The sequence below is a fragment of the Lathamus discolor genome, chromosome 2 (assembly GCF_037157495.1).
Source record: "Lathamus discolor isolate bLatDis1 chromosome 2, bLatDis1.hap1, whole genome shotgun sequence".
Classification (NCBI taxonomy): domain Eukaryota; kingdom Metazoa; phylum Chordata; class Aves; order Psittaciformes; family Psittacidae; genus Lathamus; species Lathamus discolor.
In genome coordinates, this window is record NC_088885.1 from 51,313,154 (window position 1) to 51,326,440 (window position 13,287).

The following is a 13,287-nucleotide window of genomic DNA, read 5'->3' on the forward strand; positions in this document are numbered from 1 at the left end:
ACTTGCTGAAAGGTGGCATGATTGAGAAGTAGGAAATAAGGTTTTGGTAGCCATTGATCAAAGGTAAGGTAATGACTCAATACTATTCCTGACCAGGCATTTGACTAAAATGACCAGGAATCCCGGAAAAAGCAGAAGAGTTAGGAAAGCAGGAGATAAAAGAGGAGGAACTGGTGAAAGTATATGAGAATGCTGCAAATAATATTTGCCTGTCTGCTCTGACATCATTCTTTGGGAGAGTTCAGTCATGGCAGAGTTAAACACCTGCCATGTTTAAATTCTGATTTTAGGTAGTTTAAACACACTTCTAATTTGGGATCTAAACCATACAGTCTGGGGATGCAATGAAGGCACTGTTGTAGTCTGGTCTGCGCCCAGCATTACAGAAGCTTGTAATGAGTTCAATGACAGCAGAAATCAGATGAATTGGTCCCTCCAATTTATCTTCTGGGTTTGCTGATTGCTGTGGCTGTGATCATGAAGTGGGACAAAATTTATCTCACAGAAAATGTAAGACAGCATAGCAGGGATCATGCTTAGTGTGTCATTGGGAGGTGACAGTGCTTGCTGAGGGTCCCACACTGAAGAGGGACCATGAGCTCCAGCCACGTTGCTTCTTTTGAGCCCCCCATCAATGTGGCCAAACTGCAGATTGCAAGATATCCCTGAGCCATATAAATCCCTCTGTCCTTCCACTTGAGAACAGAAATCTCGTAAAGACCACAAACAGCAGCTGGAGTCCTTGAGTGCAATGGAGTTTCACAAGGTGTGGGCCATGCTCATCTGTGAAATGCACAGAGGTTTCCACCAGTATGGAATAAACATTTTTATGTGCTGAGACCACCACAAAACTTAACCCTTTCCACCTCCAGCACAGGCCTGCCTCGACTTGCTTTCATTACTACCTATCTTAGCTATTTTAGGGACAGTCTGGGATAATCATATATACATAACATCAATATTTAAATTTAATATTTATCCATGTAGCACACTGCAGAGTTGAGAAACTATGTTGAAAGATGACCATCTGTTTTTAGAATTACTCTAATTGAAGCTGATCTGTATTTAATATGGTGAGGCTGTAATAAAGATCAACACTCAGCATAAAAGTTTATGAGAATGAGCATGGTTCAAAACGTGTGCTTGATCTCTATTCATACTCTATATTTTATTGTATGACAATTATCAAATACTTCTTTTCTGTGATCTTTGTTTCTTTCTGTGCTTCTTCTAATTGAACAGAAGACATCTCATCAGAAGGATTTCTATCATTCAGATATATAAATACAGTTCTAAATCTCTTCATGTTTTTTCCCCAAGTAAATATTTGCTGAGATTTAGTAATCGCAGTGTCTAGCAGTGGACAAATTTAGCTTCCATTCAGGCAAATTTTGTAAGCTAAATTTCATAGATTTATCTCCTCTCCTCAAATTTAAGCTACTTTATGTTTAATGTTGCATGTTAAGTTACGGCCTGGTTCTATAGCCCATAGGAGGAGCTAGGTCTATAGAACTGACTGACAGGCACAGGTTTAGTTGATTACCTTGGGACCTGGAGCACTGAGTAAACACAAGATCATCCACAAAACCTGAAAGCCACTCTCCAGGAGAGAGGCGGGGTGGGGGGGAGAAAGGCATAAATCACTCTTTCCACACCTGAACTGAATTATGGACATCACGAAGAACAGCTCAGTAGAGAAATACAGTTCTGCATAGCTGCTATGGTGTGCAGGATGGTCAAAAGGACCAAGAAAGAGGGGACCTTGGCCTTGCCTGTCTTTCAGTGCACCCAACACTTTGCCCAACACTGTGCTTAGGAATGGTAGGGAGAACCAGGTGATGGGCTCTGCTGTACTCTGACTAAGGACAGTGATCTGGTGCTGAGGTGGGGGCTTCTGGTCTGGCTGATCTTTGGCTGGGACACACACACATAAGTGCTACCATGTGCTGCTCACACAACACCTGACTGGTTGTCCTGAGACCCACAGTTCATTCAACCCAAATTCATCTTGTGGGAAAGCAATGGGAGACCCAGAGAAGCTGTTTGACCAAGGGAGTTCTCTGAAGCTCTCTCTTCATATTTGAAGATATGTAAGTGATATGTTGTTGTGGCTTTGGGTTATGTGATGGTTAAGATCTGCTGCTCAGAGTGTTGGGAAAATTGGTCATCCCCGACCTAGACTGTCAGTTTCTGTTTTCTGCTGTCCCCAAACACCGGGAGGAGCTATAGCTGTGATACGTACCGGAGCACCTTCAGTAAAGGGAACATCCTGGCTTTCGCCTCCTGAGAATTTGCAGGCACAAAGAGAAAAAACTTCTTTTTTTTTTTTTTGGTAGTGAATATGTGACAAGAAACTAATGTCTGTATTTGCTGGCAGTTGCCTGGTGGCCATGTCCTAATTCCCCTTTATTAAAACAGTAAGTACACTGGTTGTGTGTGTGTGTGCCTTACAACATGCACACTAATGCACACAGATTTCTCTCTCAGTACAAGGATTTTTATACCTTTCTTGCAATAAATGGAGCTGTAGTGCAAAGGTGAATCACAGCTAGCAAGAATGTGTTTATTGTTTATTATTTATTTTCTCATACACTATGCTTCAAAAGGTAGACAAAAGTCGCTCAGTGTCTGTTTTATGTCTGAGATAGAATCATAGAATCGCCTAGGTTGGAAAAAACTTTAAGATCACCAAGTCCAGCCATTACCCCAGGGCTGCCAAGACCACCACTAAACCGTATCACTGAGGGCCTCATCTACACAGTCTGTGAACAGTTCCAGAGACAGTGATTCTGCTGCTTCCCTGGGCAGCCTGCTCCAATGCCTGATCACCCTCTCTGTGAAGAAACTTTGCCTAATATCCAATCTAAACATCCCCTGGTGCAGACTGAGGCCATTACCTCTTGTCTTGTCACTTCTCATAGTTTATTTGCCTCTGTTTTCTTCAGAAAAGTGCAACCAATGTTTAAAAATCTTTGTGAATATGTGTTAAAATTGCTTATTTGTGTAAGAGTTGTTAGCCGTGTCTGCCCTTAGAAAGTAGCATGCCTCCTCTACAAAAAAGTATTTCAGTAATGCTTATATTTCTCACCTCTGGGCTGGAGAGACTATGAAAAGTATCTCCTTTTTTTAGCAAATCTTTCAAAACTACTCAGCCCCTTAATTTCATTATAAATTGGACTTGTACAAATCCTTACAAGTATGGTTGCCCTTTGACAGTTCTTCCTGCTTTAGTCTTAGAACAGCAATGGGAACAGGACTCTTGATCACAGCAGGAATGCGTTTATGATCATGCATTGCTCAAGTCTGTTTTTATTTCTCGTTTTATGTAAAATGCTGCAGTAATCCCTTTAGAATTCCCCTCAGCTTAAATCTCAGAGACTGTTCAAGACTGCCTCTTAATGTCTCAAGAGCACTTCAGCTCACATAAGCCTCATATTCAACAGGTAAAGCCCACTTTGTTCTGTAGAGATGGCTGAAGTAATGTAAAATTAAAGATTTAATCTTCTGTGGTAACTCAGACTGTCCTCAGTCCAACACAAAGACGCTAAAAGTCTGTTAACTTTTAAGTAAGTAGAAAATTCTTTGATTGACAGTGGTCTGCTGTATTGATCCCCAAAACTATGCCACAACAAATTTTATTACAATTGGGTGAGAAGACTTACTGCACACTTTGGGAACGCAAGGGGATTCATTTCATTATTAACAGGTTTTCTCCATTATAATCTTTAATTGACAGGATTTAAAAGCAATTAAAGTCGAGACCAAACATTTTGGACAAATTAAGGAAGGATTTTGGGGGGTTTTGTTGTTTGGGGTGTTTTTAAAAGCTAGAATTGGACCGAAGCAGTCAAAGGAGGGACTGGGCACTTGAAAGTTCAAACGATTGGTAATTATATGAAATGGAATATAGTCTGTACGCTTCTATTCTCAGTACGAACTTCACACAGGAGCTTAACCCATCTTTATCTTTCATGTGTTTTCTCCTAGTTAGTGGCCAGATGCTTGCACAATGGAGTCCACCAATTAAAGTAGCCTAGGCTGACATTTAAAGTGGGTCACGGCCAAATTTAACATATATTTCCTCAGCCACAGATCTATCTGGTACCTCCAAAACCCCCTACTCTTCCCCTCAGCAAAGCACAGAAGATGTTTTAAAGTTGCCTGGGCTGGTATGCCACAAATCTACTAATAAATTTGCCGAGAAGAACAAATGCAACTCACAAATGATTCCAGAAGCAAAGCAGCCAGACATTTTGGTGTTACTGCTCTAGGTAATTCCTATATTTCAGGGATTCTTTTCTACCTTGAACTGAGACCAAAAGCTGAAATATTAATTTCTTTGTGTACTTTGGTGTTCTGGGAAATTACCATTTGCCAGGCACCTAAATGAAATAATTTGCTTGAGAATAATTAGTAGCAAACTCTTTCCAACACTATAGATCCAAATCCTCATCAAAGATAGGGAGTACCAGGCAGGCACCTAATACAGGGTGCTATTAAATAGCTCCTTATACTAGACCTTACTTTAGATAGTCACTGACAACAGAGGAAGCTCAGACAGCTCACTCCTATGAACAAATACTCATAAACCCATATTTAGACATCCCAATATGTGAGCTGAATATTACCCAGAGTGATTAATCTCTACTTTGCACATGAAGGCCACAGACTTTATAGTCTATCTCCTTTTAAAATGTAGCACTGGATCATTCCCACACTGATATTTCTGCTGTATTTTGAATTTCATATTTGGGAACTGTATCTCTTTGGAATAAAGTTCTGAGATTTTTAAAATAGATATAAAAGATAAAAAAGAACTGAGGTCTACGGATCATACATTTTGTCTCTATTTTGACAGCTATCTAGAAGTATTCAATGTCTCCCCTTCTTTACCTTTCTTCCTGTGCTTTCTCTCGCTCTTACATCATGAATTGCATCCAAAATGATTGATTCAATATTTTGCCTCAGTCTTCACTGGTGAGAGCTGCAGCCACACCAAACAAGTTGCAGAAGGCAAGGGCAGGGACATGAAGAATGAAGACCTTAAGCCCACTGTAGGAGAACAGGTTCGAGATCATCTAAACAACCTGAAGGTGTGCAAGTCCATGGGACCTGATGAGATACATCAGCGGTTCCTAAGGGAACAACTCCCTCCTGCTTGTTTGGGAGATGGCACAAATCGGCAGCCAGTGGGCACCTTGATCATGAAGAGCAGAGAGAAACGGTTACTTCAGCTGCTCCTTCTTATCCAAAACTCCCTTGTAGCCTGCAAGTAAGACAGAAAACTTTTGGGGGTGCTGTCCTCAAAAACTGCTCTGGGCATAGGTGAGTCCTGATCTTGCACAACAAGGCTGTGATTTGTGTTGTAAGCAGAAGAGAAATAAGTCTATTTTTGTATTCTTTTCCCTTTCAGAACACAAAGGTATTTGTTTTCAATTTTCAAATACACTCAAATGAACAAAAATACGTATTTGGGCAAAGATATCTTCTGCCAAATTTCTTAATACCCCAAAGTAAAAACCCCAACATCACACCCAGGTCTACTCAGCTCCATCCAAAACCAGGCACTTAGCTGTGTCTCAGAGTTGCAGTTCTAAATGGTTTGCTGAAAGTGTACAGACAGCCTCATAGACCATTTCATTTTGTAAATGTAGGCTCTGTGAGCAGTGCCAGGATAAATATAGGATCCTAATTACTTAAAGAAAAGACAAGTAAGAGGCAGTGAAGGTTACTCTGGCAGCATCCATCTCTCTAGCTTAGAGCTTTAAACTGTTACCCATCACCATCGCGGCTGAGTGCCTGCTTTGTGATAGACTGTAACAATATATTGAGGCTGGAAAGAAAAGGCAATACATCTGCAAAATGTCCCCCAGCCAGCTATCTTCTGACCACTCTGTCATGGGGTTTTTTAGTCTAAAGCAAATAGTTTAGCAAGATCTTTTTGAACATACAACTAGAAGACATTGGTAATGTAACCCTACTTAACACCAGTGAGTGAGAAATGCCTAGTCTGTGGGGTCCTATTAGCTCACTAGTGCCTTAAAGTAGGGTCTCAGATAAGTTTTTGTAAGTTTTCAGGTTCTCCACTTCTTATCCTCAAACAGGAGCAATTCTGTAGTTTACCTAGCATCTAATACAACATAGAGGAAAAGCTCTGGGGCCAAGAACCAAAACTGAGATATCTTTATCTGCTTAGTTCCCAATCACTGTATTAGAGTTGCCATATCTAGATTTTCAATAACCTTACCCTCTCCACCACACACATACTTGAATTTTGTACTCCATTCACTGGTAAAAAGTCAAAAAGGAGACGCATATTGACCCGCTAAGACCAGGTGGTGGGCGTGAATCCAGCGGGTCTTTGGGATCAAACGGATTTGATCACCTCAGATTGAGGGAAAGCGGACCTGACTGAGCTCCCCACTGACTAAACCCAGCTAGAACTACATCTTGGGGAGACTTTGCTTCACTTAAACACCCAATCCCCCCGTGTCCGGTCCTTTAGGCACTAAGATGACATCATGAATACCTGCAAAACAAATTCAGTTCCTGAAGTTTCCTTTCACTGTGGCCTGTGCATGTAAATGCTGAAGTGCTTGTTTGGCTGTTACCACTTCTGCAGGATGACATTCTCACCTCAGGCAAATCAATGTGTGTTTTACCACTGACTACAATACAGCTGAATTTTTACTTACTGTCTTGGAGCTAATAGCCTGTTACTTGCTACAAGCTATGACTGGACAATTCTTGATTTAGTTGCGAGATGAAACATTCTTGATGTCCCAGCTAAAATTTTTAATCAATGTGATCTAAACCCCCTCTTCTTCCTACTAGAATATTTTTTCTCCTTTCTCCCTAGGAAATCCCATTATCTTCTGTCATGTGTCAAAATATACCTACTAAGTATTGACATAGCGCAACTATATGAGACAAATCGTTCATGTATGGCATGAAAGCTGATAGAAATGACTGCATCCTGAACTGCATCCCTTTGTAGCAATGTAGTGAAGGCTTCAAACCTCATATGGAAATGAGCAAGGCAGGTAAATTACTTTGTCTAAATGGATTTTCATTAGAAGTGGAACCTATGCCGTTCAAAATCACTAATGTTCACTGGCAGGAGCCAAATGGCTGAGTCAACATCACTTTTTGTCTTTAGTGCCTCTTTTCTATAATGCTGAACCACAGAAATAGTCTGATCAAACTTGGCATTGCAGAAAGTACACTGTGCCAGATTATTTAAGTCATAGACTGACTCATCCTTGATGTATGACAAATGTTAAATGAGTTAGTGATCCTTTGGGTAGCTGGGTACAGTTCCCTGTGAGACTGGAACACAGACTGTAGGAGATATAATTAGTGGGTGGCTCTGTCTGTCATTCAGTTTAATTATTCTTATTTATTCTCCATAGGTTTCTCGTCTTCACCCTAGATGCTGATTATTTTAGCTATGGTGGAAAGGAGAGAAGCCCAACACTCATAAATAAAAAAACCCCTAAAGAGTCATCAAGATTCTTAAAGTAATTTTGAGCAGGACTCAAAGTTTACATCTTAAATCCTTCATCTATACATGTTACAGCCTCCAGGATATGAAGGGAGAGATATAGAATCATAGAATGGTTCGGGTTGGAAGGGACCTTAAGCTCGTAAAATTCCAAACACCCTGCCACGGGCAGCAACACCTTCCACTAGACCAGGTTGCTCCAAGACCTGTCCAACCTAGCCTTGAACACTGCCACAGATGGGTCAGCCACAGCTTCTCTGGTCAATCTGTTCCAGTGTCTTATCACCCTCACAGTAAAAAACTTCTTCCTAATATCTGTAAGCTCTAACCAGGTTTATGCATTGAAAAGGGTAAGAACTGTGCTCTACTGTGCATCCAACAGCATCTCTGTGCTCAGACCATGCCTAACAGGTATGTCTCCATTAAACAGGCTGGACATAGCTGCTCACATGAATCACAGAATCACAGAATCCCAAGGGTTGGAAGGGACCTAAAAAGATCATCTAGTCCAACCCCCCTGCAAGAGCAGGGTAACCTACAGTACATCACACAGGAACTTGTCCAGGCGGGCCTTGAATATCTCCAGTGTAGGAGACTCCACAACCCCCCTGGGCAACCTGTTCCAGTGCTCTGTCACTCTTACAGTAAAGAAGTTCTTCCTGATGTTAACGTGGAACTTCCTATGCTCTAGTTTACACCCATTGCCCCTTGTCCTATCACTGGATATCACTGAAAAAAGCCTAGCTCCATCATCCTGACACCCACCCTTTACATATTTGTAAACATTGATGAGGTCACCCCTCAGTCTCCTCTTCTCCAAGCTAAAGAGACCCAGCTCCCTCAGCCTCTCCTCATAAGGGAGATGTTCCACTCCCTTAATCATCTTTGTGGCTCTGCGCTGGACTCCTTCAAGCAATTCCCTGTCCTTCTTGAACAGAGGGGCCCAGAACTGGACGCAATATTCCAGGTGCGGCCTCACCAAGGCTGAGTAGAGGGGGAGGAGAACCTCTCTTGACCTACTAACCACTCCCTTTCTAATGCACCCTAAGATGCCATTTGCCTTCGTAGATTCCAGTGTAGGCATCCTGAGATCCAAAATATAGGTGTTGACTGAAAGCTAAAACTTTCAGTGCTCAGTGATGGTTTTTGAATATATGTATCTGAAGTTTGGTTGTGTGTTGTTATAGGAAGTTATCCTGACTTGCATCTGTACATCTGTATCAAGTGCAGAACAAGAGACAAGAAACATGGTGACAAGACCCCTAGCAGTCCTTCTTGCTGCCTCTTTCAGGATGAACAAGTTTTCTCTGTAAGTCTTAGCCTGTGATACTATAAGGATTTGCAGCTTTATGGTCTTGTGCTTTGCATTTACTTTGTTCTGAAGAATTGCTTTGGATTCAGTCAACAAAACAAGCTAAATGGAAAGCTCTTTTCCTTCTAGCTGTATTTCAAAGCAGTGTAGTTTGCATTATTGGCCATTGGGATCATTTTTACCATGCTTTTTGTGCGCACAACTGTCACAACTAACACAGCCAGGCCTGCCCCATACTTGTTTCCATTGAGCCCCGTTTCATTCAACACAGTAGCACAGTTCACATTTACAATATGAATTGGATGACAGTGCGTTGTGGTAAAAAAAAAAAAAAACAACCCCAAACTATACAACCAGATAAAAACACCTAAAACAAACCAACCAAGATGTGAGAGCTGGCTTGGTTTTGCTTTTTGCTCATTACCAGAGAGTGACACCATTCTGCCGGAATCTACCTCTGGTGCTCTCCTACATGAAATGTGCCAGGGAGATTTGTGCCGTTTTAAAAATAAAACAGAAAATATGTTTAACAGGAAGGGATGATCTGGAATACCTGCTCAGTTATGATATGGAGGTCCCAGTCTGCAGCCCAACTTCTCACAAGCCATGCAGGTGGTTGTACTGAGCACACCAGCATGTGCTAAGGTTGTCCACACTGTCCTGGCACAAGATACAGATGGAAGCAGATAATTGCAGCTGGAAAGCTGTATCTGCAACAATTTCTCATCTGATTAAAGTCTTAGTCAGGTAGCATCAAGCACTGGCAGCAACCTCCCATCTTCTGTTACTGGCTCTGTCCCAGCTGAGACTGAAGTTTAGGTACAAGCGGTCTTTCTGCTTTCTGAACTGTTATGTGAAACTGTTTAAGTCGCACCTAAAATTGATTTTGCAACAGAACCAAACGTTTGAGATCCCTGGGCCTTCTCACAGAGATACCTGCATGATCATGCCCCCCAGGTCTTGGGTTGCAAGTCATGGTCTGCTGTTCCTTGCCCGTGTCTCACAAGACCCCATGCCAGTTGCTGAGACTGGTGGTTGGAGCTGCTCCCTGGCCAAGCTGCACTCACCCTTAGTTCAACTGCATGCCCGCTGAGCAGCTGTGGTGCACATTCGGCTTTATTAAGGTAAGTCAAAATACACATTGAAACTTAGCAAATTAACTATTACTTATACAAATTCCATTGTACAGAAAAAGCTGATGGTATACCTCTTTTTTTATATCCTGGAGGTTGTAGCAAATCATTGACAGTCCATTAAAAGAGCTCCCAGAATAATAACGCAAGTGCTGAAGTGCACTTGCAGACTGTAGATAGAAGTTTGAATAGCACCTCTTGGTCAGCAATAGCAATCCTTCAGTACCTCAACCTTTGCCAAATTAATTTCATAAATGTTTTGGTATTAAAATATTGGTAAGCTGGAAAAGCTATGTCTGGAGAATGAGGTATTGTCTTAGTTCAAGAAGGCGTACAAGCCTCTAATGAAGGCAGGTAGGATGTCAAACTAATAATCATAAGTTTAGAAACCACTAAATGCTGCAAAAAAACTGCTCACTGTCCCGGTATCTAGAGAGTGTACAACAGGAACATGTAGTAGGAAACAGCTACTGGTACTGACGGCTCATGAAGCAATGAGATATGTCTGACGTTCACTTTCCAGGTCTGTTAGTCGCAGAGGTACCACATTTTGCTTCAGCTAACAACGTGACACACTTTATCCAATTAATTGACCAGATGAGGCTATTCATTTGACCTTAATTACCCAAGTGTTCACCCAATACTATGCAGACAGACAACATCAGTTGACACATTGGTCCTGCTAATAGTGATACTTAGCACTCCCTACCATTATTCATCTTCAAAGCACTTTCCAAATTTCACTTAATTAATATCTTTGAAGATGCCAGACTGTTTGCTGATATTCCACTGATAAATTCTACTCTTTCGAGAGCAGAGGAAAAGATGCTATTTCCTAATTAAATTTTAGTAAAGACACTACTGAACTTCCCCTTCTCATCTGGTTTTCAGTATACTTCTGTTTCCAGCAATCTGACCTCTTGCCAGTCAGCAGCTGGGGAATTATTGCCTTGCTTGCCTTTTAAACTGCAGATAACAAATTGTTGTCAAAGTAAAACCTCTTCATCTTTTTCAGACAAATGTAAATGTTATACCCTTAACTTTTAGAACTTCAATCTCTTTCCTAGGAAACAAGTAGGAGTCAATTAGTTCCAAAAATTAAGTTCAGTGTTACAGTTTTTCTACCTTTTTAAGGTTTTCTAGCTAGAGTTTCCTGACTTTGTGGTTGTTAGAGTCTTACAAACATCTATCAGATGTTTGAATTATAGTCTGCTGTTTCAGCGGAAGCTTTGGCAGGTTGTTGAAATATGGATGTGATTCTGGACCTTTCATGTTTTCATTGAGCATCTAAAGCCACATACAGTATATTACATGTCATCAGCACTACTGCATCTGTCACCATCAGAGGTGAATGGGCTATTGGCAGAGTGCACTTTTAAGTCACAAACAAGCAGTTCTACTGCGGTCATGAAGCTCATAAAATTTATACACAGGGGTGTATTTGCAAAAAAAAAAGAAAAAGAAAAGTATCTGCAAAAGGTGTTTTTATCCTATAAAATGAAATGGGAAACAACAGAGTTTCACTAGATAGGAGGCCAGTGTATTGCTCAGATAGTTTTACAAAGTAGACAGAGAGCAGGTTGTTAGGAGAGTGCTCCAGTGCCCCGTAGGCCACTTGAAAATTGTTGAATTTTAAATTACCTAGACATTAAGGAAGATTAATTTTCTTCTTGTCCTTTTCTTTTCACCTTGTTCCAACCTCTTAACTATTTCTTCTAATTTTGGTAGAGCTGTAATCATCCTTCAAGTATATATATCTGTCAGACATAGCACTGTCCATCAGTTGTCACAGCTCAAATACAGACACACACTCACACTGCACACACGTGTGTGTGTCTGGCTGTAGTTCTTTCATCTGCTGTTCAGCAAAGAATTGAGGCTGCTTGCATTCTGTTCAACAAAGCACTTACTTAAACATTAAAGTAAGGATAAGGCTGAAGCTAAGCACATTGCAATTAGCAATGGGGTGTCTAATGAAAGGTTGAGATGGACTGGTACCTTGTGAACTATACAAAGAAACCTCCTTCCACTAACTTTCTAAGAAGAAAAAAGAAAAGTCTATTTCAGACAGGCAGTGGGTACTTCTGTCAGCAGAAAATCCATCTTCCCTAACTGTAATAGGATGTTAAAAACAGTAACTGTGAGAGAAACACCCAGATAAGAAATACTTGCTAAAGACATGATCGGTAGCCAGTATTCCCCTCTGGGACCCACTGTTTACTCCTCTGGAAATTGAACATGAGCTTTTCTAAAAGAATAAAATAAATACACCCACTCCACAAAAAAAAAAAAAAAAAAAAAGGAAAGGAAAGGAAAGGGAAAGGGAAAGGAAAGGAAAGGAAAGGAAAGGAAAGGAAAGGAAAGGAAAGGAAAGGAAAGGAAAGGAAAGGGAAAGGGAAGGGAAGGGAAGGGAAGGGAAGGAAAGGAAAGGAAAGGAAAGGAAAGGAAAGGAAAGGAAAGGAAAGGAAAGGAAAGGAAAGGAAAGGAAAGGAAAGGAAAGGAAAGGAAAGGAAAGGAAAGGAAAGGAAAGGAAAAAAGAAAAAAAAAAAGGAAAAGAAAGAAAAAGAAAAGAAAAGGAATTAAAAAGGAATTAAAAAGTAATTTGGAAGTATTAATAAAAAGAGGAGAGAGATCTCAGAGAGGAACAATTTTAAACCAGTCTAATACTTTCTCCATCAGAAGCCGTTTGAGGAACAAAGGCCTCTAAGAAGCTGTAAACTAAAAGAGCTCATAGAGGAGGTACAGGAGATAATTTGTTTCAAAGACAGAGCAGCAAAGCAAAGGTCACTTCAAAGATAGAAACGGGGAATGTTGGCCTGCTCCTCCCTTTTACACTGCAGTGTTTCATGTTAGTGTGCTCTATCCTACTTGTGAAATTATTTCTAAACACAGATTATCGTGGTACCATTTCCCCCATTCTCTACAGTTTCCAGGACCAAACTGTCCTCAAAGCTCCAGGACTCAAACACAATATAGTTTAGTTGTAACACACCCTCCTGCAAAACAAAATTTCTGGGTTGGTTGTTTGTTTTTGCACAGCTGTATTTATAATTCTTCGCAGATATCTCATCTGTATTTTCAAAGCTTTCCTTTAATTAATTGTGCACATCCTGCACTGGTTGAAACTGGATGACAAAAGAAAGAGCAAAAGAAGAGCTTCACTGTCCTGTAGCAGTCAATAATGAAGCAAGCACATACACTGAAGAAAAAGAGCTTTGTCAAACAGTTAAGAAACCAAAGCCATATTGTCCTTCTTGTTTCTGAGGTATTTTTGTTCACCGTCAATCTGGACACCCTTTCAAAGCTGATTTTCTGGCCATTCATAGTATTTCAGTTCT